This window comes from Bubalus kerabau, chromosome 15, assembly GCF_029407905.1.
Source record: "Bubalus kerabau isolate K-KA32 ecotype Philippines breed swamp buffalo chromosome 15, PCC_UOA_SB_1v2, whole genome shotgun sequence".
NCBI classification, from domain to species: Eukaryota; Metazoa; Chordata; class Mammalia; order Artiodactyla; family Bovidae; genus Bubalus; species Bubalus kerabau.
In genome coordinates, this window is record NC_073638.1 from 58,548,972 (window position 1) to 58,554,964 (window position 5,993).

At 42.4% G+C, this 5,993-nt stretch overlaps 1 long non-coding RNA gene across 1 annotated transcript; it reads left to right on the top strand.

The window, feature by feature from the left end:
* The first annotated feature begins 3,379 nt into the window (after positions 1–3,379).
* On the top strand, positions 3,380–4,795 carry LOC129629248 (uncharacterized). The gene is made up of 3 exons (XR_008703103.1): positions 3,380–3,525; positions 3,861–3,962; positions 4,285–4,795. It is a non-coding gene; the product is annotated as an uncharacterized LOC129629248 (long non-coding RNA).
* The last annotated feature ends 1,198 nt before the right edge of the window (positions 4,796–5,993 follow it).

A 5,993-nucleotide genomic window follows, 5' to 3' on the forward strand; every position in this document is an offset into this window, starting at 1 on the left:
TCTTTGTATTCTCTCTGTTCCAAAAGGCAACTTTCATGCGAATGCCCTTCTTTAAAAAAACGGAACAAACCCAGGCACAGGTATAAATCCACCTGCCTGTGGCTGACCCTGCAGGCAACTTTGCTTCCCACTCATTAAAGGTTTCCCGCTTATTAAAGGTGATGAACCGTCTGGCTTTCTCAGAAATCGCATCAAGATGTCTCAGTCACCTGACTTCTATTAAACCATGCCACGCTTCGTGCGCCAAAGCCTGGCTGGAACCGTTCCTTTTCTGGAAAAAAAGAAAAGAAAAACCACATATACTCAGGAACTCAGTTCTTCTTAATTGGCCCCAGATGGGATGTGTTAGTATCCCTCCTCTCATTCCATCATAAATCCTTGTAATTAAATAACAAATACTTATTACTCTTGCGCACGCAGAAGCCAGAAGCAGCTTTTCTCAGCATAGGAAAGCAAAGGGTGAGAGCTGAGAAGATAGGGATGAGCAAAGTGGTAGTTTTTTCACACTCAGGTGAAGCAGAAATGTTACAGTTAAGGTGAGCACAGCAGGCTTGTCTGAGGACGCTCCCTGATCTTAAGTTTTTGCTCTGTTGGTTGAGCAGAGAAAAGAAAGCTGCACGGTTAACAGCATAGACCTTGGTCAGACAGACCTTGCTTTGAACCCTATCTATGCCACCGTGTAGTTGCTGTGTGAGGTGAGGCAAACCACCTAACCTCTCTGAACTCCAGTCTGCTCATCAAGAGAATGATGAAAAGAATTCTTCCTACATCACAGGGTTGTTACAAACATTTAAATGAGAAATCCGTTAGGCCATAGGCACAGTCTTCTCCAGCACCACAATTCCAAAGTATCAATTCTTTGAACTGGAGAAGATTCTTGAGAGTCCCTTGGACAGCAAGGAGATCAAACCAGTCCATCCTAAAAGAAATCAACCCTGAATATTCATTGGAAGGAACTGACGCTGAAGCAGAAGCTCCAGTACTTTGGCCACCTGATGCAAAGAGCACACTCATTGGAAAAGACCCTGATGCTGGGAAAGATTGAAGGCAAGAGGAGAAGAGGAGAGACAGAGGATGATATGGTTGGATGGTATCACTGACTCAATGAACATGAGTTTGAGCAAACTGAGGGAGATAGTGAAGGACAGGGAAGCCTGGCGTGCCGCAGTCATGGGGTTGCAGAGAGTCAGGCACGACTTGGTGACTGAACAACAACAACAGCTGGCACAGTACTTGTGCCAACAATAGGCACAGTAGTTGAAACCTAGTAACTATAATTAATCATCCCATGCAATAAGAGCTATTGTTATTATTTTTTAAGGAAAACAGAACCAGTTCCATATAAAGAGGACATGGACGATTTTGTGAATCTGCACGAATTCACACGAAGTGAATTTGCAGTTCAGAGCCCACAGACCAAAATAGTTTCTCATCCATGGTCTTATCCTGATGCCTATCCCTCCCACTAAAGAACCACCACCTAAGGGCCTTTTTAAGACATATGTGTGACTAGATTAAGAAATTATGAGGACTTTCCTGTGGTCCAGTGGTTAAGAATCTGCCTTCCAATGCAATCTCTGGTCAGAGAACTAAGATCCTACAAGCCACAGGGCAACTAAGCCTGTGTACCGCAACTACTGAGCCCATGTGCCACAACTAAGACCCAAGACAGCCAAATAAATATTAAAAAAAAAAATGTGAAGCTGAGGCAGGCAGATAAAGCAAGAGCTATTTTACACATTATAAAGGAGTTCTTAAGGGGACCAAAACTCATTAATTAATGGCCAGGGTCGCATTGGATAGAGCTGGCTGCTGAGAGAGAGGACAGGTAAATTTCGATGAGGGAAAAGGGCCAGAAAGAGGTAATGAATGGCTCAAGGCATAGAAAATACTGTAAAGGGGAAACTTTGGAGATTAAGTCACCTGTGGACCATACAATTAAAAGGGTAGAATGGTGCTGAAAGGGGACTTGGAAGAGAAGACTGGAGTCCAACTTTGTCAATATAAAAACTTTGCTTTAGGTGAGAACTCAAGAAAAGATAAATATTTTGGAAACTGGAGCCATTTCTAAGATTCCTATTGAATGATCTGATTGTGTAAAAATTCATGAGTAATCATGAATCCTCATCCTGTATTTCATTTCAGGCTTAAGTCAGGCTGCATTTAAGAAAGAAATGCAGGAAATCTTAAGCCCCTGTAGTGAAATGAACTAAAGCCCTGATAAGCAGTGCCCCAGTATACCGCAGCCCATCCAATCTCTGGACCTCGCCCCAAGTTTATTCCTCAAGTCAGGAGCTGGAGGCTACTCTTCTGCAGGAAGAACTACCACAGGAAAAGAGAACTACCAAGCCCCCGGCCTGAACAATTCAGCTGCCCAACAATATGTATTGTGTTCATATTCTGTTCAAGACAAAGGAATTATTCCCAGTGAGTAAAACTGGGTTAGTAGGTAAAAGCCATTGGGAGGTGACTTGATCCAATATCAGCAGAGGCATCTTAATAGTAAGAAATGTTCAAAGTCAGGCTACAAAGTATTATGATTCCCATCAACAAATGTGTCTCAAGCAGAGGCTGGCTTGTAGAAATTCAGATTTTAAAGTGGAAATTGGAATCAATGAATTTAAAGTTTCCTTCCAATTTCCCAGCTCTATAAAATAGAAGGTGTGGCCTCCAGTTACAACAAACTTACAGTTTAACCAAAAAGGAGAAATTGTGGAACTGTTAGCAGATCCAGACTGAAGGTCTAAAAACTCAGGACAGTAATTCCTAAAAGGAGCTCTCCAGGGAATATTCAAGACAAACCTGAAATTCCTTCCCACCTGGTAAAGGACCCGCCTGCCAGTGCAGGTAGACATAAGAGACGTGGGTTCAATCCCTGGGTGGGGAAGATCCCCTGGAGGAGGGCACAGCAACCCACCCCAGTATTCTTGGCTGGAGAATCCCATGGACAGAGAAGCCTGGCAGACTACAGTCCATGGGGCTGTACAGAGTCAGACACGACTGAAGTGACTTAGCACGTTCTCATGCAACTAGGAAACAGTGATTCTGTTGCCCACTTTCTGACCTTCACTATCTGAAAGCTTTAAGAAGAAACAGTGGCCTCTGGAAATAAAAAAGGGAGAAAATTACTCCTATTGTAATCATTAATGGAATAATTGATCAAGCCACTTATATTGTTATAGCAAATTTCCTACACTGCTAACATGGTACAGTTGTGCTTGAAGCGGGCTGGCAGAAACTGGTTTGTTCTGACCCAAATCAGCTGATTAGTCTCAGCTTGTTATTAGACTTCAGTGGAAAGGATAGAAAAACCTCCAACATGGGCTTCAACAAGGAAAGACAGCTGTTTCTCATTCATTCTGCAATGAATGAGCCTATAACAGGGCTTCATCCTTTATAACCTGCAGTCTCCTGCCTCCCTGTCAGCAGAGAGGGATGCCTTCTGGCGAGGGTTACCCCTGCGATGTCAAGAGTCACAGTGAGAGCTTGGATGTGCCAGTGGAAGGGAGCTTTTTAAGCCTTCAGGTAATAGAAGTATAGAAAACAAAAGTAAAGTGTTTCCTAGAACCCTTCCTCAATTCCAAAAGGCCACGGGTTGCAGCCTTTAGGTCTAACAGAAAATCTAACAGAAGTTTTTCAGGAGGAATGATGAATACTCCTTATGTAAGTCACAGACATGCCCCAGTTTTTAAAATGTAAAGTTGGGGAAGTCAGAATTTGTAGGAGTACATCTCAGAATCCAGAGGATGTAGTAGACCAGTCCTTGACAATTTGATTGGCCAGGTTTGCTCATGGATATTAGTAATTCAATCTTTAGAAGGCTCCCTGCAAGTGTATATGGTGTTCATCATTTTCTGCAGGCATCTGTTTTGCTATGAGACTGAAATACAACCCAAAGAACTGCCAAGAAAGAGAAATATCAAGACTCTACTTTCTCTGAAGAAATCTCGATTAAAAACTAGGTAAGTCTCAGAGTTTCACTCTCCTGCAAAACTTTGCTTTTTGTGAACTAGGGCCTGAGTCTGGTCACGTTGATGAAGAAAGACCGGCTGACCATGGGTGTGTATGTGTGGGAATGGTCAGAAGCAGAGAGAGAAACTGAGGTCCTAAAAGGGAACAAAAATTGTCCCGCAAACACAGTGAGTCAATGAAATTCTGATTCCCTTAAGATGTAAGGTCAGTGTCTTTCCCTCTATCGTACCTCCTCCTTCAAGCCATCCTAGGTTTTCTGGTGGCCAACACTCAAATTCCTTAAATGAGTAAGAGTCCTCTCTCTCTCTCTAGCCCCAGCCTGGAGAAAAGCACAATTAAGAACTGCAAGGAGTACCATCAGGAAATCCAGAGTCAGAGTTCTCAGTGCTGCCAAAGTTAGACAATGCACTTCCCCATCCTGCCTGTGCAAAATCCTCAACCAGCCACCGCCACATGGCACAGAATGTACAATGAGTCACTTTGCTGCTCAGGGAAAAGCACTTTCTTCCTACGGCCCTCTTGAAAGTTTTCTACCTTTTTAAAAAAAAAAACAACTTTCCAATTGATTGTGGAAAACCTCTGTGTTTATGTAAAAACTAAATTTACAAAAGAAGAAGTCAGAAGGAAGAATCTTTAATGTTGAGTAGGGACTTCCTGGCAGTCTGCTGGTTAAGACTTCGCCGACCAATGCAGGGGTGTGGGTTCAGTCCCTGGTCGGGGAGCTAAGACCCCACATGCCTCTTGGCCAAAAAAGCAAAACATAAAATAAAAGCAATATTGTAACAAATCCAATAAAACTTAAAAAGTCTACATCAAAAAAAAATCTTAAAAGTAGAAAGAAAAATATGTCACCATAAGCCCTGGTCACATTTGCTTTTATAGGCATTTTATCTGCATTTTTAAAAAGAAAAGGAAAAATCTAAGTGGCTATTTATAAAGGGCAAAAGCTCTTGGAAGAATTCCTCATAGAGGTCTCAGGCTTTCCTGGAGACACATCACTGGTTTTTCTTTCCCCTGAATCCTAAAGCTCCCTCTAGTGACCAAGAACTCAACACCGTCTACAGGTGGGGAGAATAAACGTTTCTCTAAAGCCTCTTGCTTGCTCTTGATTTCACCTGGAAGTTTCTATGGCGGTTTATACATGCATCTCATCATTTGCCAAGAAAACTATAGGAAGGAGGAACTATACATGTTCTTTCCCCCCGTTTAATAGATAAGTAAACTGAGGCTCAAGACTTGTACAAGGTCACTTGGCTGATAATAAGAGGACTTGGGCTCCAATTCCAGTTTCCTGGGTTCTGCTGCTCTCCTCGTGTTCTGGGACAATTGTGTAAACTTATACATGAATATTCTCCTAGAAAGCACTCACGGAAACACTTTCAGGGATTTATAGCAGTGATTCTAGACTGCCTGGGTCCTTTGAGAACCTGATGTGAGCTATGGGCCCATACCTACACATTTTTCCATACAACATCAAGAAATCTCTGGCCCACCCTGAAGGGTATCCACTGATCTTCTAGGACCCCAAGGACCCCACGTTAAGAAGCCATCGACATCACCTGGGTATAATCTTGAGCTATCGAGAACTCAAGGAGTATGAACTTTGACGTTCTTGACTCTTTCCCTTCATTTTTTTCCATGCTCATCCAGTTATCACTTCAGCACTGTTCAGAGTATTTAAGAGGATTGAAAAAAATTTGCTAACATTTAAGGAAAAGCCTGCGGATGCTGCCATCAATGCATTCTAACATTCCCACAGGCATGCCTGGGATTAGTGGCAAACTGAGATGTTTCTAGGAAAGTAGCAATTTGAAAGCATTTTTTTTTTAATATAAGAGCATACCACAGTCTTACCAGCTGGCTCTGTGGAGAGTCTAAACAAGCAACATGGTAAATACATGAAGAGCTTTTGTCAGTGAACAAAAACCAGTACTGCCTCCAAATTATTAACTCTTTTCATCCTGGCATTTCTAATGACTTTGGAGAAGGCTGAATGAACAGTGATGGTTTTCGTGTTCACT